The 23,737-nt window shown below is 48.6% G+C and overlaps 1 protein-coding gene across 9 annotated transcripts in view; it reads right to left on the reverse strand.

The window, feature by feature from the left end:
* Nucleotides 1–23,737, reverse strand: part of LOC135899351 (uncharacterized) — a 96,419-nt gene that overhangs the window by 39,621 nt on the left and 33,061 nt on the right. For 4 of the 9 annotated variants that reach the window (XR_010563592.1, XR_010563597.1, XR_010563599.1 and 1 more), the window contains one exon: nucleotides 922–1,091. The exons of 1 other annotated variant lie outside the window; for it this stretch is intronic. The gene's annotated coding sequence lies outside the window, so the exon portion shown is untranslated. Of the gene's footprint in view, nucleotides 1–921; nucleotides 1,092–5,495; nucleotides 5,793–23,737 lie in introns of all 9 variants that reach the window. 4 more of the 9 variants (XR_010563595.1, XR_010563596.1, XM_065428597.1 and 1 more) reach the window with 2 other exon arrangements.

The raw sequence follows: 23,737 nt of genomic DNA on the forward strand, positions 1-23,737 counted from the left end.
ATATAGATAAACGAAGGCAATAGATATATGGAAACACAGGAAAAAACAATAACAGTAAAGGGGAAGCGAAATGCAGCCATAATAAAGCACAGAGCGCTATGGGGATACAAGGTACGAGGTGCTCCGGGGTATGTGCAAAAGTTTAATGGTTCCAGGACTTACTTTTGGAAATGCGGCTGTTTGCTTGAAATTAGGGGTACAATCGGCACTCGCCCTCACGGATTCGACGCGCACCACGGTTCTCTGCGACTTGCGACAAGCGGTCAGAAACTTCGCCAAAGAATGGATCTCAGGGAGAGCGGCCCGAGTCCTGAGCAATCGACAAGTCCAGCAGGAGGTAGATTTTCAAACCAGAATCCAGTGGTTCCCGGCGCACATGGGAGAAGTATCGAAGACATATCGCAACCGAAAAAAATAAATAAATTATGGGGTTTTACCTGCCAAAACCACTTTCTGATTATGAGGCACGCCGTAGTGGAGGACTTCGGAAATTTCGACCACGTGGGGTTCTTGAACGTGCACCTAAATCTGAGTACCACGGGTGTTTTCGCATTTCGCCCCCATCGAAATGGTGCCGCCGTTATCGCAACCGAAACAAGACGGCACACGCCAAGGCGCACGAGCTCACGAACCGCGCCGGCGACCGTCGTCCATGGGACAGCACCAAAGACTGCTTGACTAGCTACAACGAAATTACCGAGGCCCTCTGCCTGGCCCGCCGAACCTTCCCTCCGCCCAGCGACAAACTGGACAGGGCGTAGGCGGTGGCCCTCAGACAACTGCAGACGCTCACGTACTCTAACCCGGCACAATACCACAGGCTGTACCCCGGCACATGCCCGACAAATATATGCAAGGTCTGCCACACTGATATAGCCACTTCTACTAACATGCTCTGGGACTGTAAAAAAAAAAACTCACACGGTGCTAACTCCGGAAACTTTCCGCCGCGGTGGGCCGCTGCCTTGCGCAGCTCCAGCCTCGGTGACCAACTCCGGGCCGTCCAGCAGGCCCGCGAGGCGGCGGCGAGGCAACACCTCGACGTACCCACGTGGGAGACCTAAGGCCCCGTCGGCGAAATCTCTGCAGGACTATAAATAAAGTTGTTACCAAATCAGGACTCGATGGCAACCAAAGGTCAATGGAACGCCTCGCATTGGGCGCCCGCGGGAAGACTACAAATGAAGCTGTGCGGGATGATATGGGCTGGACAAGTTTTGAAGTGAGGGAAGCTCACAGTAAAATTGATTATGAAGAACGACTAAGGAATATGGAAGAAAGTAAATGCGCTGGGAGAACGTTGAGGTATTTGTACAGGACAAACATTAATTCACAGTGGAGGAAAAGAACTAGGAAGCATACCAGCAAGTATGCGGCCTCTAGGGTAAACAACACAGCGACAAAGAACATCAAGCGGAAAGTCAGGTTGAAATAATCTCATGGGTGGCGGCAATGTAAACGAAACGTGCCATGGGTAACTACTTAAAAAAAATGTTTGTAAACAGGGATAATATGCCTAAGAAAGGCTTTTTGGTCTTTTGTGTTACTCGCGCACTGACCGCCTGACCGGCTCTTCTAATGGCACAAAAACATGCCGCCAACGACACCCCTGAGTGCTCCCTAACCTCTCGCTTCCCCAACGCCCCAACCCCCCCCCCCCCCAATGCCCCCTTTTTTTTCTTGTTCTTTCTCCCTTTTTTTCCTCTTCGTGCCCCCCCCCCGTTTTTATCTCCCTTTCTTTCTTTTCTTTTATTCCCGCCTTATCACTCTCCCGTTCTTGTCCCCTCGTCTTGGGAACGACGCTCATAGACGTCAGGCGACAGCGCTCATTACCTATGAAGTATCTCCCTTTATAACCAACCGCCACCGACAACACCCGCACGTGATGTCACTGCACTAACCCTTTAAAACGAACATGCTGAGGATGACGAGGCCGCCTTTGACGAAGATAGGTCCTCCTATCGAAACGTTTAAGGCCAGCCTTTCTGAGGCACCTTATCCCTGTTTACAAACTTTATACCACAGTGTGCTATTCCATCTATCAGCCCCTTTCTTGATATTGGACTAAAAAAAAAACGAAATCAGGAAAGAAACAATTTACGATAACTCAAAGGGAAGCTCATTACTTTTCGAAGCGAGATCAGGATGCCTTAGAACACACACTTATGCAGAGCTATGTGTTTTTAATAGCACACGTTTTACTTTTTTTTTTTTTGCAATGGTGTTGGGCTGCTGAGCACGAGGTCGCGGGATCGAATCCCGGCCATGGCGGCCGCATTTCGATGGGGGCGAAATGCGAAAACACCCGTGTGCTTAGATTTAGGTGCACGTTAAAGAACCCCAGGTGGTCAAAATTTCCGGAGTCCTCCACTACGGTGTGCCTCATAATCAGAAAGTGGTTTTGGCACGTAAAACCCCAAATATTATTATTATTATTATTTACTTTTTTACATGCTCTTTATGTTTATATTAAACTGCGCGCTCCCTTTGCGGTGCAAGTCTCAACATGCTTTAATGTGGCGCAGGCACGTACGCAGGATTTTTTTTTCGGGGGGGGGGGGCCCAACCCAAGGTAACCTCTATGCAGATGAGGGGGGGGGGGGGGTGTTACTTTACTAGTAAAAATGTGAATAACGTCCACCATTCGCCATAACAACTCCTAAACCCACAAAAGAGAAATGAAATAAGGTGTATTTTACAGCTACGTCCTGTGCTATACACCTCTCCTTTACTTGGCAAGCAAGAAACTACGTCAAATGGACTTGCGCAAGAAAGAAGCGCCGGAAGAACACTGCCAAGGAGAAGTAAAGAAGCCAAAGTGTAAAATAAAGATTACTTTAGTAGAATACAACTTAAAAAAAAAACAGCAGTTGGCAACCAAAGCACACAAACCCGCGCGGTTGTGTTACTTCGCCAGCCAATCACAGAAGCAAATAAAATCGTCGTCATGCGGCCTTTTCAAAATGCAGTCGTACTTGACACCTCCGAAGCGTCTGCTGTTCTTGAAGAGTCTTTTCATCGGCGAAAGCAATGAGGTGTGCTACAGACATGGACAAAGTGTATGGAGTCTGAGCATTTCATTCTTCAAAAGTCTGCGGTGCCGTTCATTTCACTGCTGAACCCGTTTTATTCATAAAACTTCACTGCCAACTAAAGCGAAAGTTGACAATAAATAGTGGCAGCAAAGCAAGCATGGTATTTCAGTTCAATAAAGAATTAGGGTTTGACTATTCCACTCTAATAGGCGAGGCAAAATGTATAAAATTACGCGCTAATAATTTCATTTTTGTGGTTACCGCCTTATTTGGGTAACAAAAAAAGTTTGAAGTACGAATTATTTGCAGCCTCCCGGAGGAACAATGGCTGGCGGTTATGAGGGCGTGGGCGGGGCTTCACTACAGACTTAATTTGTATCCGACTATAGCAGCATTTTTTGAATTAGCTCTGGAAGAACTATAGAGAAATATATATTTGAGGGACCGTCACAGTTCTTTTGGATCCCTCGTTTATGCTCTACCAAGTGCCGCAAACGACTCGTATTGTTATTTGGGAAGTTACGTAACGATGCGTGGCTGCCAGTCCAGTACAACCTCGTAGGGTGCAGGGCGCTGCGATTCTAGACGTACTACCCCACCGCGGAAGCTTAGCAAGACACTTATATAAGCATAGCATAGAAGTAGCTACGTCAGGCGGTTCGACTGATAACTGTAGAAGCGTCATTCAAAGCACACGGAATTGTTTTCCACTTCCGGCGGCATTTTTTCTACTTCCTCTTTAAATAAAAAGATGTTGATGTATAAATATTTTCATAAACAACGGTTAAATTTGCTAACTCTCGCTTTTCCTTCCTGTTTGGTTGTTGCGCTTCGGTTGCCGAAAATGGATTCCTTAAGAGATCGCTTAATTTCTCAACGCCTTGCGACTCTCGTTTCCAGTTGGCAATTTTGCACGAAAAGTGTTCTACAATTAGGCAAAAACCAGACGAGGTAACGGATGACATTCATGTTGCTTATGGATTTAACGGTTATTGCAGGGTTTCATGATGAGCGCTGCTTCGGATTATTTTACTTTTCACCTTATCTAACCCATATCGCGGTTATATGGTTCCGAGAACCTTTCAGCGTCGCGGCGAGCCGTTACTCGAGGAAATAATGAAGCAAAAGAAAAAATTAAACGCAGTTGGTGTTTTCTCTGGCCGCAACTCGTTCCACGTGCATACAGACCAGCTGACCACGAACCTAATTCCTTTCTTGGTCCCTGGATCAGTCTAAACGACAAAGGCTGCACTAACGAAGCAACAGCGAAGCGCGTGACCGTCAAAAAGATGGTGACAACTGAATGCATCTCGAGTTAATCGCGTGGGCACCGAATCGATGAGGAAACTGGCCTTCACACCCCAAAAGATGCCGATAACTACCGCCATCCAAAAGGAGTGAAAAAGGCAACTAAATGTTGACCGCGGAATAGCTGCCAAGTTTCAACATTGATTTGAGGGCGCTATAGGAATGTGTGTGAGAAGTGGTGGCGTGGGCGGGAAGGGGGGGGGGGGGGTATGCGTCTTAATTTCGGGGGGGGGCCCCCCCTTGGGTACGTGCTTGATGTGGCGCCTGATTTGAACCGGCAAACCTGCGCGCTTCAATACGTGCGTAAGATCTACGAAGAATTTGCTTCCGCGCGTCGCATTTGTGGTGCTGATTACGCTACAAAGGGTTTCATACGCCTTTTCAACGCAACTATCCCCTAACCTTTTCCGAAGCGTGCCGGCAACATCTGCGCTTACAAAATTGACAGTATGCACCCACTTCCCTCATTCAAACATCGAAAATTCCACACTTTTTCTAATTCTCTTCACAATCGATAGAACCGTATACGGCTTCACTCTAAAAACAGCTGCACCCTTTGGGCTGTATATTTGCTACACAGCAATAATCGTGGGCATCATTAAGGAGCATGCAATAGAAGTCGGTGGTAACTCCGTTAGACAGGATACCAGTAAGCTATCTCAGGAGACGAAAGATCTGATCAAGAAACGCCAATGTATGAAAGCCTCTAACCCTACAGCTAGAATAGAACTGGCAGAACTTTCGAAGTTAATCAACAAGCGTAAGACAGCTGACATAAGGAAGTATAATATGGATAGAATTGAACATGCTCTCAGGAACGGAGGAAGCCTAAAAGCAGTGAAGAAGAAACTAGGAATTGGCAAGAATCAGATGTATGCTTTAAGAGACAAAGCCGGCAATATCATCAGTTTTTTTGCTTTCAATTTCACGTTTGCAAGGGAAACACTGTCATCACGTTTAAAAACTGAATCAATGGCAACGGTAGCCTTCGCATTGAAGTCACCCAACGGCAGGACAGCAAAACCACCTTCTTTGTCAGAGGGTAAAAGTGATAACGAGTTCGCTTTCAGAAACGATGTAACATAACCGATCGGGAGAACCTTTGTGGAAGGTTTGCAATGCGTTAAAACATCAACACCTTCCGCAACACACCTTTCAGATTTGGTGTCCGGGGCACGTCCAGCAACTTGCCTAACAAGGGTGAGAAGTTCGTGCGGCGATTTTCGAGGTTCCACGGCAAACTTCGGCCCAAGGGCTAACACATGCTGCACCTTTTCTGGAAGCGTCACATCTCCGATACGGTGCACATTGTTCCTCGGCAGGGGTTTCTTCTTTGGAGTAATGGCACGTAGTTGTAGAAGCGCATGTTGCCAGAGATATTCAGCAGTTCTGTCGACGATAGCAGACAACTCACGCCACTTTTTCTTTGCCGTAGACGGTCTGTCAGAACTGTGAAGTTGAAGAAACAAGACGTCACGGTAGAAGCGGGCCTGGCGTTGCCATTCGATCGACGATTAAACGATCGACTAAGAGAGCATTGTAACAACGTCCGCAGCACTGTACAAGGCCACTTGGGCATCCATTGCCGGGACTGCGGCTGCGTGCCATTCTTTGAAGATACGCAAGTTTTAGCGAGACACTGCTCACAGCTCACCCGGGAAATTGTGGAAGCTGATTTCATCAGAAAACTTGGCAGTAATTGCGTTAGTGCGCCCTCAATCGCGCTGACCCCTGGTGAAGTCGCGTTTCTAAGCAGATAGAAATCGTAATGCTCAATTTTTCAGGTGACCATGTTCTTAGTCCAATGACTTGCAGTTAAAAAACACCCCATGTGACTGTCGTACATTTTCTGCGCATGCCTCTTCTTGTATATAAGACACGATGTGGCAAGGCAATAAAATATTGTTGGAAGTCAGCGCTGTGTATGTCGTCTATATCGCTGTCCTTGTCCTTTGCGCTGTACGTTATTTTTGATGGTCGAACCCACGGACATTGGTGAGACCAAAAGTCAAGGGCATCTATATTGATGGCGCCGCCCTTGACGGTTGAACCCACGACCATAGTGGGAGTCTAACCCACGACCTTTGGTGTTAAGGCGAAGTTAATTAAGATACAGTTAATTATAAGACACTCAAACCCACGACCGTTGGTGGGAGTTGAACCAACTACCTTTGGTGGGGCCAAAATTCAATGGCACCTAAATTGATGGTGCCACCATTGATGGTCGAGCATACGACCATTTGTGGGAGTCGAACCCATGACCTTTGGTGTTAATTAGGGCGAAGTTAATTGAGGCACTTGAACCCACCACCTTTGGTGGGAGTCGAACCCACGACCTTTGGTTGTAATTAGGGCAAAAGTAATTAAGGCACCTGAACCCACGGAGTCGAACTCTCGACCTTTGGTGGGACCAAAATTGAATGGAACTAAAATTGATGGTGCCACCATTGATGGCGAAACTCACGACCATTGGTGGGAGTCGAATCCATGACCTTTGGTGTTAATTAAGGCGGAGTTAATTAAGATAGTGTTAATTAAGGCATTCGAACCCGCAACCTTTGGCGGGATGAAATTTCAATGGCACCAAAATTGATGGTGCCATCATTGATGGTCGAACTCACGACCATTGGTGGGAGTCGAATGATTTTGATGTTAATTAAGGCGGAATTAATTAAGATATAGTTAATTAAGCCACTCTAAACCACGACTTTTGGTGGAAGTCGAAGCCACGTCCTTTGTTTGTTAATTGAGTTAATTAAGGCACTCGCTTAAACCCACGACCTTCGGTGGAAGTCGAACCCTCGACCTTCAGTGGGACCAAAATGAGATGACACCTAAATTGATGGTGCCACAATTAATGGTCGAACCCACGACCTTTAATGTTAATTAAGGTGAAGTTAATTAAGGCACTTGAGCCCAGGACCTTTGGTGGGAGTCGAACTCTCGACCTTTGGTGGGACCAAAATTGAATTGCACCAATATTGATGGTGCCACCATTGATGGTCGAACTCACAACCACTGGTGGGAGTCGAACCCACGACCTTTGGCGTTAATTAGGGCGACGTTAGTTAAGGTACAGTTAATTATTTGAAATTGTATTCTGGAGTTTTACGTGCCAGAGTCACGATTTGATCATGAGGCACGCCGTAGTGGAGGACTCCGGATTAAATTTTCCCACCGGGAGATCTTTAACATGCCCCCAACGCAATGGACTTTTTGCATTTCGCTCCATCGAAATGTGGCCGCCGCGGCCGGGATTTGATCCCGTGATCTTGTGCTTAGCCGCGCAACACCAAGGCACAGTTAATTGAGACATAGTTAATTAAGGCCCACGAACCCACGACCTTTGGTGGGAGAAGAAAAGTAACAGGAAGATATAACGCATTCGGATGAGAATGTCAAGTAATTTAATTAACGTCTCGTGAGCGCGCAGGCTTTCGCTCTCATCCTCTTTAGTGTATGCTGAAGTGATTGTCAAGTTTTATTTTATTTTTTTGGTTCAAGTTCGGTTCAGATTCACGCACGTTCCAAAAATATCGGTTCGGGTACGATTTTTGGTTCGGGTTCGGTTCTACACCCTGATTGCAACGACGAAACACACGCATCGGCTTTCAAAAAAGGACCACTAAAGCTTCTACGGGTTTGATTAAAGTCAGAAGTGGAACATTTCGCTTCTGAAATAAATCAGCCTTATAGTGTCCTTTGATCTTTATTTTCCGTATGCCAATCACTTTGAAACAGCGGCTTATGTTTCTGACTTAGTAAGGTTCTTCGGTGCAGTAGCTACCTGATTCTTTATTTTCTGCCTAATCGCTCAGGGGTGTAATCAGTTGCAGTAGATTTCTTCTTCCCGGCTTGGAAGGTAGATTTTCTGTACTTCGTGATGGTTTAATGTACAGACGTATTAACGCTAGTCACTCGCTTACTCTGTGTACCGTCACGAAACGCTCAGCTTCGAACATTTATGTGCAGTCGGTGTAGTCACCCACGCTTCAGCCCATTGATTCCATTCACTTATTCTTGATACGTGAGCGATGGAGCGGGCATAAGCTTGAGTGTATGTTGGGGTGGATGTGTGTAGATAACGTGTGAGAAACTTGCTATGCCAGGAAACGGCACTACTCCTTCGTCACTGTGTAACGAGCAGTACGCGCACTCTTGCCGAAGTTACGGAATTGAAGTCATATCTCTGGGGTTAGCGATACAACGCTAGCGGATGAATAAATTTTTTTTTATTCTCTAGAACAGCCGCGCATCGCGAAGGGCTGGCAACACAGGCAGTCCTTGTGTAGCAGCGGTCCGTGGACTTGGTCACACAGATGAATTGCATTCGTCTATATGCCAGTCACTATTCTTGCAACCAACTACTGCACAGGTCTTCACTATTCCGTTCCACATTTTGCAGCACGAATGAAGCACAGGACGTGAGCGATCACCCAGTAGCATGTCCGATAGCTGATCGTACAGTAGCAGGGTAGAAGCGGTGATGGTTTCACATTCGTGCACTTTTGCAGGCTTTCGCCTGAGCAACGCGCGGGGCGCCGCCGGTAGCGCCATCTCGTTCGTCTAGAGCAAACTACTCCGCGAAAGGGGTCATGAAGTCCAATGCCTAGTGCACTGCAACCACACGGTGTATGCTGTAGGCGCGAGGAATTGGGGGTGAGCTCCACCACTGGAAAAGCTGGTGCCACCATCGTCCTGACGTGGCATGAGGGATCACGTGGACACAGAGGGCTCCATCCGATCAGGAATGGTCGCGTTTGAGAGAGCTCACCATACCGAGCTACACCTCTCTGAACGCCCAGCGCGAGGTTACATTTAGATCCGATTGCGTCATGAGTGAGGCGCAGCATGCATGATCGACTAATGGCACCTTTCCTCAACGATGCCAAAGTAAGGTGCGTGGGTAGCACGGTTGCAAAGATATGAGCGATAGTGCTATAACATGTTTTGGTGTTCGGCTGCTAAGCAAATAGGTCGCGGGATCAAATCCCGGCCACGGCGGCCGCATTTCGATGGGGGTGAAATGCGAAAACACCCGTGTACATAGATTTAGGTGCACGTTAAAGAACCCCAGGTGGTCCAAATTTCCGGAGTCCCCCGCTACGGCGTGCCTCATAATAGTGGTTTTGGCACGTAAAATCCCATAATTTAATTTTTTTTTGCTATAACATGTTTTCCTTAGATGCGGATTTAGCAAGCGCGCCCTTCTGACCGATCTTAAAGAGTTTTCACGTCTAAGAATAATCTTGTATATCGCAAATAATTCGAGATATTCATCATGGAATTTCAATGCTCAATGCAGGCAATATCGAAACCACCCACACCGGGATCGCAGGGAGCACATCAATATGGTGACTGCCTCGAAATTTGCCATATAAACCACTCCGAAGGCTGCAATAAATAAACGTCAATTAGCAAACTTTTTTATTAGTCTTCTGAAACTCACATTAGAGGCAACATATGTTCGCCTAGCCCAGAAACTCTTCTGCAGGAACGCCAGGTACGCCACGTTCATAGTCCTTTTAGAGAGGCGCCCGTTCCTGCGGCGAGTGTCCGTGTTCCCGGCGTATACACGAGTGAACGAGCACAGCGAAACATGAGAGCGAACGCGGCGTGCTGCAGGGGATGGAAAAAAAGGTGACCTGGGAGAAGAGGCGCGAGGAGTAAAGCGGAAAGGAGGGTGCAGCGGAACCATAGGGCGGAAAGTCGAGGAGGGTATGGCGAAAGCGTGAGTGCGGTGGCAACGAGATGGCGCCAGAGTAGCGCGCGTCGTCTGGGCAGTTTGTCGGCGGCGGCTCCTGTGAATCGTGCTCACCCCACACGTTGGTTCTCGCTATCTCCAGATTAGCGAGGCAAGGGCGCCACATTTCGCTCCGTTTGCAACGTGCCGCACGAGACCAATGGTCCACGCCAGCCAATATATCGCGAAATGAAAACAAATAAATCTGCGCTCAAATTTCGCATTAGGGAGTATCGTAACTGACGGTGAATTTTTAATAAAAATTTTGTGTGCTCTAAAAAAAAACCAGCCTCTATATACAGGGTGTTTCAGCGAACATTTCCAGAATTGTAAAAAAAAATAACCTGTGGCAGATAGCACGATTCTAGTCCACGAACTTGTCTACTCGAAGAGGCGGACATTACTTGCACAAGAAATTGAAATGTATAAACGACTAATTAACAGGAGTTCACAAATTACGTTTTCAACTAATTACATTATCGCACATATTGCAATCTACACATTCTAGCGGGTGAGACTGCAAGGCATATCCACTTGAAAATAATTGTGCGGATGAGACCGTTTACGAGATATGCGCCGTCAAACTTGCCGTAAAAATGCACTGTCTTTACCCTTACTTTCTTAAAACGTTTTCGTATACATTGAAGCTCAGAAGTAGCTGGATGGCCAATGCATTTCTCCGCAAAGTGAGGGAATAAATATGGTGTCATCCTGAACTGGTGTCATCCTGAGACTTAGTTCCAAGTGGATTCGCCTTGAGAACTCCCTGGCTAGAATTTCTAAGTTGCAATATGTGCCATAAGGTAATTAGCTGAAAACTTAATTAGTGATTTTTTGTTTATTAGGCCATAATGCATTTCATTTTTTTTTGCAATTAATGTCCAACTCTTCGAGTAGACCAGCTCGTGGACTAGAATTGTACTATCTGCCACAAGCAATCTTCAAACAATTTTGAAAGCGTTCGCTGAAACACCCTGTATATAACCAGAGCATCCTTGAAAACTACATATAAACGATTATTAAAAATTACAAGAAAAAAATTACCGACGATTACGTTACTTCCTAATGCGAAATTTGAGCGCAGCAAATAAGCTGTTTCACCTTTTCGATAGATTGAGGCAAAGAAATCGAGCAACACATGTATGCGCTATCACAGAATTTTTTGTTTAATTTTTCACACCTTTAGCAGCAGCAGCAGCAGCAGCAGCAGCAGCAGACGGAGGACTTCCATCGGTCGTCTCGCTCATGGCTCAGAAAGAACTGGCAGATAATTTCGCAGTGGCGAACGGCAGCGGCAATTTCGGCTCGGGCGGTGCACATATACAGATCCGCCGCCACCGATCTGGCTCTCTGATTGCCACCGCACAGGGCGAACGGCAGCGGCAATTTCGGCTCGGGCGGTGCACATATACAGATCCGCCGCCACCGATCTGGCTCTCTGATTGCCACCGCACAGGGGTTGCATTGGAGGAGGAGCGAAGAAAGGAATTAAGTTCGAGCCGGCGCTTTGACAACCGGAGACTCGCAGGAAGAGGGGGGAGGGGGGCGGCGTGTACACCCAGCGGCAAACGATGGGGGCAGAAGCGCGCGCAGCAAGCGGACAACACGATAAAGGGAGGAGGGAAGAGATAGCAGCGACTGACTGATGCCGCTGACACCGATAGTGAGTCAACCCCAGCTGCGGAGTTGGTTTCAGGGACAACGCCGCCGATGCCGACACAAACAATATGATACCCTCGCTTCCGCAGCGCTAAGAACCAGGTCTAGCCGTGGGAAGGTGGTCACGTATTCGTCGACGTGCCGGGGCCTACGTGAAATAACCGGCGCGTCGGCAACTGAAGAGCACCCTATCCGCCACACAAGAACAGGGGGGGGGACCCTTTCCTCCTCTTTCTGCATGGCGGCGACGGTGTTCTATGCAGTCACGTTATCTTGACTCTCTAGCGGCGTCAGCGGCATCCAGCGGTATCAGTCGGTCGCTGCTAGCGCTGGGGGGATGAAAGGGGGGCGGAGCTGGTTACGAGGCCGACGACAACGCCGACGATAACGCCGACGACAACGCCGACGACGACGCGAAACCCAGGAACGGACGCCAAAGAGCTGCGCTCTAAAATGATGAGGTGGCACGCAGTCACCGTGACATTCGTTATTTAGCGGAGCGTATTTTTTTGTGCTCCGATTTCTGCCCTGGAAATTAAACCAGCCTTTGGAATACGTAAATGCAAATTACATATAGGCGGCCCCTGGCGAGGTGTTAGGTGTGTGTGTGTATATATATATCACTAGCAATTCCACAGACCGTATACAGTATAATTTCCAAGGATGTGTACTTTCATGTAGAAAACGTAAGGCTGTCAATATAACAGACGATTCAGAAGAATCGCGCGTGCCACAGTCGTATGCGGTCAACAGAGAGCATGTTTTTACTTTGATAACAAGAATCGCAATGGTGTCGGAGTTGAGGACGATCCCACCGCTGTCAACCATTTGTAGGATCTCTTTGGAGGACAATCCCAATTGCTGTCCCCCGGATTTTTGGACCTTTACGTTGGGTGCGGGAGTTGGGCGAGGTTGAGGAGGACTTTGAGATGAAAACTGGAGGTTTATTTACATTATTTAGAGTGAGAGTAGAAATAAATTAACAGTCATAAAGCCATTACGGGCCGGCAGCAACTCGGACGCTGCGGCCCGTGGCAAGAAGTTCGAAAGAGATGAATGAAGGAATGCTCTCTTGCTACTCCCGGTTTCTGGCTTTTAAGCCCTTCGGTGTCTCGAAGTCACGTCACGTTCGGCCAATCGGCGAGCCCGCTCAGGTGACGCCATTTTCGGCCAATCGGCGAGCCCGTTCAGGTGTCGTCATTTTCGGCCAATGGTAGGCGCCCGTGCGATTGTGTCACACCCGGCGCAGAGGGCCGCTCCTTGGGCTCCAATTATCCGAGGGCTTACTTCTCTCTGCGGTATTGCCTAGCTGGCTTGCAAGCGCCGTCACAATAGGTGGAAGGGGGTGACGTTTCAGTGGTGCAAAGCAGCTTTGCTCGGGACCTGCGTTACCCAGAACCGTGCCAGGCTCCCGCTTCACTTTCGGGAAGAGTCAAGCAGTGAATAGCTCCACCTGCGGCGCACGAGGTGGGGTACGCCCACTCGTTTGCACATGCCGCGCTTCGGGAACGGGGTAGATGTGCTTCTGCGCTCCTTAATTAGCTGTGGCGCGATTCGATGTGGTCTGGTGAACTTGAAGGAGGCTCAGGAAAAGGTCCTGTATCTAACACTGGTACTACAGACAGGAATGTGTTTACGTGGGCAGGTTGGTAAGACAGTGAAAAGACGGGACACAGAGTGAAGGCATGACAGCGCTTCGTTATGCAGTTGCTTAGTAAGTCATACAGACATACAGAAGTATTCGAGCTTTCACAAACGTGCCAGTTTGCTATCATGAGCGGAAAGGAAACGTTCGTATCAGTGCCAAAGACGGCGGCGTGCCCATGGGTCACCCTGTATATCAAAATGATCACCCCCTATACTGCAGGCCATTATATACTTACATCTGGTCGGTGAACTCGCCGTAGCCGTGATCACGTCACCCCTTGTGAAACGCCACGCGCATAGGAGAACATGTTTTGTCCCACCTATTTGTCCTTCCGATTTTTCGCGCCTCGTTTACGCCGAATATTCCCCCACTAAGTTAAACAGTCGACCATATTGCACGAATATTTCGCTAACGGCCATAATTTCGAGTGTGGCGCAGCAGGACATAATTACTTTGTACAAACAGCTGAAGACGGTGGCATGCAAATGCTTACTAGAAGTTATCGGGCCTTTGACAACGAGTGTGCGGCAGGAAAGCGCCAACGTTCAAAAGTGCGATCGCTTTCCAGAAGAGCGCATCACACGTAATGCCTTTTTTATTATAGTAACAACATCACGAAGCCAAAAGACAACAAAGTCAAAGAAAGAACATGGAAACTGCCTGTGTTTTGATACTGAAATATACAGTTAACAAGGAAGAGGGAAATGAAAGAAAGGCGAACTTGCCGCCGATGTGAGCTGTTGTGCCATTACCACAAGCCCGGATTCCGAATCTGCAAGATGCAGAATTTATCCTGCGAGCGCCCAAATTCTCCCTTGAAAAGGCAAGATGCTGAGCCGTCAGGCAGCGCTGTCCTGCGGGAGAAGCCTCGGCGAGCAGCGTGTTTGGACGTGTCAGCGTGTGCCAGACAGCCCGGCGCCGCACCTCCCTTTGCCTGGAGGTCACCGCGCGCGCGAACTTTGAACCGGGTGGCCAGCGCGGTCGCTGGTTGGACCCCTCGGACGACCGTCGTGTGCTGACTTTGTATTGGGCCGTTTGAGTGACAATGGTTCTCGGGGATTATAAAGCGGCGAGGAGGCCGCCTCGAAAACAGGATCCGCCGACCCACCGGGAGACAGTGTCGCTCCCGACTGGGGTGAGATGTGTCACGCGTTTTCGCCGGACGCCGTCATGCGGGAACAGTCGCGTTTGTTGTGAGCACTCGGCCCCAGTGCCGACCCGTTCATGTCCTGTACGATAACCTGTATATAATGTATAAAGTCCCTTTTGTTATTCTCATCGACGCCAGGCTCGGAGTCTTCGCTACCAACGCTCTGTCACGAAACGGGTGACGAGCGCTACGGGACCACAAAGCCGTAATCGTGGTGCAGCGGTACAAGTTCGTAACACTGGTGGCAGCGGTGGGATGTCCGTAACACTGGATGGCAGCTACGGGATTGACCGGCATCAGCTACCTCGGCGCGGTGAGTGCCTGAAGTTTACCTCAAACACCAGACTTTCTCTGACACAGGTTATAGTAGCTTAGGGAAGGATTTGGTGTTGCATTGTGATAACCTTGTGTGTTTCAAGCCTAGTAAGAGTGTTTTGAAAACCAGGGGATGCTGAGGGGGTAAACAGGGCAGTGTGTGATATACTTGCATATGTCTTACTAGTAGTGTTATAGTAGCGTACGGCAGGTATATTCAAAAAGGGTAAACAGCAGGAGGACAGTGTGAACGATGGAGAAGTACAAGGTGAAGGAACTTCTCGAAATTTGTGAGGAGTTGGGCATTGAGTTGGGCTCAACCAAAAGAAAGAATGCGATCCTTGAGGTCATGAGGACTGGGGACGTAACGGCTGAGGAAGCCGCAGAGGCCTGGGCGGATATCAATGAACGTCGGGAAAGGGAGGAGAAGGAACGTTGCGAGCGGGAAAGGAGAGAACAGGAACGTCGCGAAGAGGAAAAGGAGGAAAGGAGAGAAAAGGAACGTCGCGAGGAGGAAAAGAGGGAGAAGGAACGTTGCGTGGAGGAAAGGAGAGAGATTCGTGAGCACGAGCTTAAAATGAAAGAGTTGGAGACCCGAAATAACTCGCCAGCGCCTAGTCTCACTTCTAACGGTCCAAGAATACGCGATCAACTTCCACCCTTTGTCGTCGGAGAGGATATGGCCAAATACCTCGTGAAATTTGAGCACGTGTGCGAACGGAATAGCATTGAGCGATCCCTCTGGGCACAGAATCTGTTAGCGTTGCTTCCTGGGGAGGCATCAGACGTAATAACTTGCTTATCGAAAGAGGCGTTTGAGAGCTACAGTGATGTGAAGGAAGCGCTACTGCGGAAGTACAAATTGTCGCCCGAAGCTTTCCGGCAGAGGTTCCGGTATGCAAAAAAGGGTAAGGAGTCGAATGTTGACTTCGCGTTTCGTCTAAAAGCCGACCTGGTGGAATGGCTGAAGGGCGAAGAGGTTTACGACGACCGCGACAAAATTGTCGAATGCATCGCGTTGGAGCAGTTCTACCGTTGCATTGATGAGGATGTCCGGCTCTGGCTGCAAGATAGGCTAAAGGAGGTTAAGCTAAACAAGGCAGCAGAGTTAGCGGAAGAGTATTACACCCGCCGCAGCTTGCACAGCAAGGCAGTGCGCATAGAAAAAGCAGATAGAAGAGATGGGTTTTACGGGAAGCCCGACGAACGGAAGGAAATCACGCGTCGCGAGTTTCGGGAAGACGAGTCCCTTCCCAAAGAAACTGTAAGGGAAGGACAGAATGCATCTCAGAATGATGACGATGGTCCGAAACAGCGAAACGAAATGACGCGTTCTTTTGAAAAACGGAAACCGTTAACCTGCTACAATTGCAAAAAGCAAGGGCACATCGCTGCAAGCTGCCCAGAGAGAATTGCTTTTGCAACGATACAGGAAACTCACAAAAACATACGTCTATTGGAGCCCTATGTGCAGGAAATTAAGGTAAACGGCAAGAAGTGCCGAGCACTGCGGGACTCTGCAGCAACTATGGACGTTGTTCACCCGTCTTTCGTCTCCTCGAGTGATTTTACGGGAGAGTGCGTTAGGATACGGCAAGTGGCCGAGAAGGAGAGTGTCTGTTTACCGATCGCAACGGTTATCATTGAAGGAGAATTTGGGAAACTTAACACCGAAGCCGCTGTGTCAGCCGCCCTCCCGGAGCAATTTTCCTACCTCTTCTCAAATAGCTCGGAGCAGCTGCTGAGGGATCAGGGCAAATCATTCTTTGCCGACGTGGCATACATGGCCCCCACGCGATCCAAAGCGCGCCCGCTGTCGAGGGAACTTGACTTAGCGTCGGTGAGCGAAAGGCGGTGCGGCACACGGACTGATCAAGGTAACTTGAGTGGCGAGCAGTCACGGGAGAGGCAGAGCTCGGAGGCTGGCCTAGACGAGCGGGTCCTGGAGGTGAGTGGGAGTGACGCGTGCAGTGCTAGCCGCGATATAGACGCGACGCCGCAATTAGGCGACGCGGGCTCCACACTCGCTCCGGTTTCCGCCAGCTGGCAGGAGCAGGCTGCAGTTGAAAGGGAAACTCGGATTCGCGAGCAACAGGAAGATTGTTCACTAGCCGATCTGAGGAAGAGCGTCAAACGGGGAGTGAAAAAAAGGAGGGTTTCATTTGGCAAGGAATCTGGCTTATTGTACCGCCGCTACACGGATAAGCAGGGTCGCAAATATAAGCAGCTTCGGATTCCGCGAAAATATCGCCGGGAAAAATGAATGACCTCATTTGCTTCCTCAGAAGTATGTTTTCGGTCCAAAGCGATTTCAAGGGGACCATTCTATTTGTCATTATTATTGCTGATTATTAATTGTTTCTATTTTGGTGTGTTGTTAATTTGAAAACTGATTGTTTGAGCCTTGTGTGCTAGATCGTACACCTGCCTCTTGTTGCAGCGGGAGCAAAAGGGGATAGCGATTTAGTTAGGTTGATTTGGATTATGACCTTGTCTGGTGTTTGACGGGAGACAGAGGGCACTTGTTCGTGTTGGGTGTTGCCTTTTGCCGGTCGGTTTTGCAAGCTGCAGAACGACCAAGCGGGACCAGTGGCGAGAAGCAAGGTCTTAGGAACGACCCGAGCGGAGCTGGTCAAGGTGCCTTGGCGACGACGCGGTGAGCAGAGCTCCTGTCCTGGCGAGTCGGACCTGGGCACGTGAAGTTACCTGGCGTCCCGACACTGGACGTGAACTTGGACGAGCCTGACGAACGTGCGCGCCCGGCATCCGAGCCACGTGGAGGCAGCTCGTCTTCCCGGCGCCTTATCTGAGGGCGGGGATGCTGTTGTGCCATTACCACAAGCCCGGATTCCGAATCTGCAAGATGCAGAATTTATCCTGCGAGCGCCCAAATTCTCCCTTGAAAAGGCAAGATGCTGAGCCGTCAGGCAGCGCTGTCCTGCGGGAGAAGCCTCGGCGAGCAGCGTGTTTGGACGTGTCAGCGTGTGCCAGACAGCCCGGCGCCGCACCTCCCTTTGCCTGGAGGTCACCGCGCGCGCGAACTTTGAACCGGGTGGCCAGCGCGGTCGCTGGTTGGACCCCTCGGACGACCGTCGTGTGCTGACTTTGTATTGGGCCGTTTGAGTGACAATGGTTCTCGGGGATTATAAAGCGGCGAGGAGGCCGCCTCGAAAACAGGATCCGCCGACCCACCGGGAGACAGTGTCGCTCCCGACTGGGGTGAGATGTGTCACGCGTTTTCGCCGGACGCCGTCGTGCGGGAACAGTCGCGTTTGTTGTGAGCACTCGGCCCCAGTGCCGACCCGTTCATGTCCTGTACGATAACCTGTATATAATGTATAAAGTCCCTTTTGTTATTCTCATCGACGCCAGGCTCGGAGTCTTCGCTACCAACGCTCTGTCACGAAACGGGTGACGAGCGCTACGGGACCACAAAGCCGTAATCGTGGTGCAGCGGTACAAGTTCGTAACACTGGTGGCAGCGGTGGGGTGTCATAACAGAGCCGAGCCCTTTTGAAAACTCTCCATGATGCGTGCGATACTCCACCGATCGAGCAACGGCGGCGGCGAAATTTGAGCGAGAACGAAGCAGTGGTAAGGGGGGCGCCTAATGTAAATTAAAGGTTCTTCGAATAAAAACGCGCGTCGCTGTATCAACCAACCGTGCGTCACGCCACTGCGGTATACAGTTTCTCTACCCTCATGGATCGTTAACAATAAGAAATCCATCACCACTTACGTGCTATGCACTGACACCGATTGCTTGACACCCATTGTCTGTGATTGCTCACAGGAGAGGTCGCGCTCGGCTAGGATTTCCATCGCTCGTAACAGGCAGCGCTAGCACGAGTATAGAGTCTAGAAGGCTAGCCTCTATAGAACGAGTCAGGCTCAAGTAACGGCCGCGGCGATGCTGGCCTCATTCAATACGAAGCGGTAACCGCAATCGTTATAAACACTTCTACGGTATTATATACTATGACCGAAACCAGCCTTTACGTAATGCGTTTATCCAACTCGATTAGAAGATTTCTAAACTCGAACACAGCGCACACTAACGAATTAAGTAAAAGCTCAACTGAACACGAGCATTACGATGTGGTCTCGTGAGGCAATGCGAGAAACGGAACGTGGAGTTAGAACGCTCATTCCGAAAAGTTTGAGCGCTGCAGCAGGTGCCTTTACTAGAGCACGCCGGAAAGTCCCCGACAATAATTTAATTTTAAAAAGCAGGAACTGTATAGGGAAAGCTGCGCGCAGGCGACAATAGACGACACGTTAGTGAAAGTTGGTGAAATTCTAAGGATGGTGAAAACAAAGCTACAAGATTAGCTGCTTTCTCAGTTATTGGTCAGGAGCTTATGGTGAATATGCCAGTCGGTAAATCAAATCAGTTACACTTTTCGGTGAGGATATGCTTGCCAATCGGATATCCTTTTCTGTACGTATAGACTATACAGGGTATACCTGCTCACTTTAGAGTTCCAAAATATGCCAAAGCACTCTAAGAAGACGCGACTAATGCATGTTGTGTGCAATATTGCATTGAACAAGTCGCACTGTTTTCTGTATACTGCTTAACTGCGTAATTAGTCGAAATTGATTAACCAGCTTTGCAAGTATTCACTTAATAGAAAACTACCAATCAGACAGTTCTAGAGTGCTCCAGCAAACATCGAATTCAGCAGCTTCAAACTTCCTACTTGTCACGTAATATTTTTTTGTGTCCTAAAGAAAGCCCATGAATATGAAAAAAAAAGAAGCACGTGTCATGTCCCCTTGCGCACCGCGATTGCAATACTCTCAAACATGCCGCGTATACGAACGAACAGCGCATTCATCCTGCCAACTGCCGCTCGAAAAGTGACAAGGCAGCGACGTGGGACCTTGGCATGTGGTTTGCGACAGTGATGTGCTTGCCAGTGCTGCCGACCTCCAAAGTCAGTTTTCCCTTAACACCGATGAAAAATTTCCCCCGGCTTTTTTTCTTTTTTTTGCAATACGTGGCTGTGAAGTTTGCCAATATGATTTCTGTAACGATAAATGTTTGTGTATGTTATGTAATTAGAGTGCAAATGATACGGTTTAAATTTCTTTTTAAGCTCGTTTTAAAATATTCAAATAATGAAGTCGCGGGCTCAAGCGATGTCACACTGCAAGTTATGCTAAATGCACTATAGAGTTTTTCACTCAATACTTAACAGAGGGAACTCTGGCGCTAGTGCCTACGGGAGCTGCAAACGGGGCCGTTCAGCCAGCTTGGAATGACTGGTGGTAGTAGAAGGATTTGCTTAATATTCGTCCTTCTGGCTTCAAATGACTTCATTATTCTCGTCGTTTTAAACAAGGGACTGTGTAATAAAGAAGTCGCAGTTTCGTCCGAAAGGCGAAGCGTCGATTGCGATAGCAAATTAGTGGACAGCTATACGAAGTAAGGATAGCAATAGTTTTATCGGCCGTATAAGCTTGTAAACATACGCACACTAATAGATTAACAAGCTTGGCGTGACGCGCGCACAAGCAAAGATGAACACATCTGACTCGATGACCGCGGAAACTCGCTGTCAAAACACTGGCACGAGGAAACGCCGCAGCAGCAGCGAGCGGCCGCATAAGCTTGTAAACATACGCACACTAATAGATTAACAAGCTTGGCGTGACGCGCGCACAAGCAAAGATGAACACATCTGACTCGATGACCGCGGAAACTCGCTGTCAAAACACTGGCACGAGGAAACGCCGCAGCAGCAGCGAGCGGCCGCATAAGCTTGTAAACATACGCACACTCATAGATTAACAAGCTTGGCGTGACGCGCGCACAAGCAAAGATGAACACATCTGACTCGATGACCGCGGAAACTCGCTGTCAAAACACTGGCGCGAGGAAACGCCGCAGCAGCAGCGAGCGAACTGACACTTGTGCTGCCTATCGCTTCAACGAAAAGTGAGAGCTGCCGACGCACATGTACTCTGCCTCCAACACAGATCGCTCTCGATACGGCCGGGCGACCACGCGCAGCTGCCACATGCGCAGTTGCAGCCGGATGACTTTACACAGAACCTCACGGCGACGCCGACGAGAGAAATGCTCTTCGAGTGTCCATACAATTGCTATCGCAATAAAATCAATGAACAATAATAATATTGTCCGACGGCACGATTGGAACACAGGACCTCTAGCACGGAAGCCCTTTGTTGAAACGATTACGACACGGACGCATGCATCGCCAAGGGGGCGTAGAACATCCTCATGAATTTGTCGTGGCCAAGCCAGCGCTTTCGGTCACCTATTCGGTCACCTATTCGGTCACCTTGCCAGGCTGAACCGCTGCAATTACTAGCGATTGTGCGTGTTCGGCGAGTTTTCTGCACTTTGAAAAGTGTAGCTGATATTCCCATGGTGGCGGAACGGTTGCAGCGCCAGAGTTCCTCTGGTAATTATTGTAGGACACTATGAAACGAACAGCCTGCCGCTTGAATCCACACACACAGTTTTTATTGACGTCATTGTGACTGCCATCTTGGGGTATTGACATGTGCAGAAGCAGCATAAACAAGAAATGTAACTGCACGATAACGGAACAGGCGCCTCTTGCGCCGGGTTACGATAGCCATATTCACAGAAGACGTCAGCAGCTATGCATATACTTTGCTGCTGTCCAAAGCTGTTTTGCACGTAGACCAAGGTGTCAAAATTGCACAGAACCTTTCTTTACGAATCGTAAGAAAGATGAGCGACGAACCTCTTTCACAGAGTGTAGCAGTGTCGAAACATTGCGCCACTTCACGACAGCAATGTACAAGATGGGAATAATTCTTTTTGAATGCTATGTATTGAGGTAGCAATACAATAGCAACGCACTTACGCGTCATTTGTAGCGAAGCATGACGATACGCGGCTAATTGTGATATTTCCTCCAAAGCAAAACTCACCGAAACATATGACTATGTACGTATGACCACTGTGATTCAATACAAGGTTGCTCTGCCTATGGGCGGTTCCCGGTAAATTTCAGTATACGTGCGCGTGGTAGGCAGTTTAGCACTAGGACCGCATCATCGTGTTCTGCGCTTGGCGTATGTGTCCGCTTACGCCCAGATTTGCCCGTGATGCTTTGGTTGGTGTTCCAGTGTACGTTTGTTTCACCAGTTGCAGATAAGTGTTTCATTCAGAGTGCACAAACATCGACAGCCCAGCTAGTGGTACGGACGGCAAAATCGCACAAGCAATAATTCCGTAAAAGGGCCCAGCGCATCCGCACCCACTCGTTTATTTTGCGAGATGCGCTCACCGCGATGCTGCATGGTCCAAGTTCAGCTTGCTTTAAAGCGAAGGTAATTTTTGGTGTCATGAAATAAAACACACCACGTCAGCAGTTCCACCGCTTCAACGTCTTAGCGCGAAATTTCCCTAATATTTGACAAATTCTTTCTTTCCTTAAACAAGACTTAAATACCCTAAATATTGAGAAATTTCCCCAGAGTTGGGATCACAGGTGCTCGATACCGATAAGTAGACCGGAGCACACCAGACAAAATGTGCTGATCATTAATATGCGGCACGTTTAAGAAAACTGCAATCGCGGCGCGCAAGAAGGCACGCCACTTGCTCTTTTTAATATATCGCGGGCTTTTTATAACACACCGAAAAAAAATAGTTCACTGACAAGTTGGAAGTTAGAACTCTAGGAGTTAGAAGCTGCTGAATTCAATGTTTGCGAGAGCACTCCACAACTTTCTAATCGGAAGTATTTCCCGAAAGTGCATATACTTGTGAAGATGAATAAATATTCTTGACTGATTATGCAATTAGGCAGAATGCAAAAATGGTGCGACAAGTTCCATACAATAGCCAACAACAAGCATTTGGTCGCGTCCTCTTAGAGTGCTTCGGCATAGTTTTAAACCTTGGCTTAAGTAAGCTGGGAGACCCTGTATAGTGTGAACTGGCGCGTCCGGAACGCACCAGCCGATAGTATCGCCTTTAATAATGAGATGGCGCGACGATCTAACGTTTCGGGATTTACGCGCACGTGCTCCTGCCAGCGACGGTTGCCTTAGCGTAAAGAAAACCAACGAGAAATACCAATGAGAACTACCATGGAAAGTTGGAAAAGAATAATGTAGGAACTGCTATGCGTTGGCGTGACGGCTTGCTCACCGCAATTAAAGCAAATCAAACTGCGCGACGTGGGCATATTATACCGCGTGTTTCTGCGACGTTTGTCCCAGATTATTTATAGAATTCGAGATAAAACGATAATTTTTGCTGACCCAAGCTTCATAGCCGCGACGGGCATCACAGTTTCCGCGATAGCCAGCAATACATTCATTAACATATTTCGCTAACAATGGCTGCTGACTCGGCGCATTGTTGTTTTCGCAAAGTGAGTATTAGCAGCAGACCTGCCGGCGCCATTCCGACGGTCGCTTCCCCGACGATCGCCAGCTCCCGCCGGTCAAACGTAACAGCGCGAACCGGCTGCATGCAGCGTAGGCGACTCGGGCATCGTGTCGGTTTGTCGTTTACATGATTTCATAACGCGCTCTTGTTCACGCTTCTACTATATGGAATGTTTTACGTCAAGCCATCACTCACGCATATTGATTTTGGCGTCATAGTTGACGTGCGTAAAAAAGAAAATACACCATGTTTTACCTTGATACTGAGCAGCCACTAAGTGGATTGTGTGTGTTGAGCAATCAGTGTCGGTACGTCTCATTTCGTGGCGCTCGATCGGGCCGCCATGAACGCTGCGCTGTATGTGTAGTGAAAATCTCGTGACCCGCTTTACACATATAGCTCGAAATTGTGTTAGCGTAAGGAATCTTCAGAGACGTATGGTTGAATAAATGCTAGCGTACTTGGATGAAAGGCC

The sequence above is a fragment of the Dermacentor albipictus genome, chromosome 1, assembly GCF_038994185.2.
Source record: "Dermacentor albipictus isolate Rhodes 1998 colony chromosome 1, USDA_Dalb.pri_finalv2, whole genome shotgun sequence".
Taxonomy (NCBI): domain Eukaryota; kingdom Metazoa; phylum Arthropoda; class Arachnida; order Ixodida; family Ixodidae; genus Dermacentor; species Dermacentor albipictus.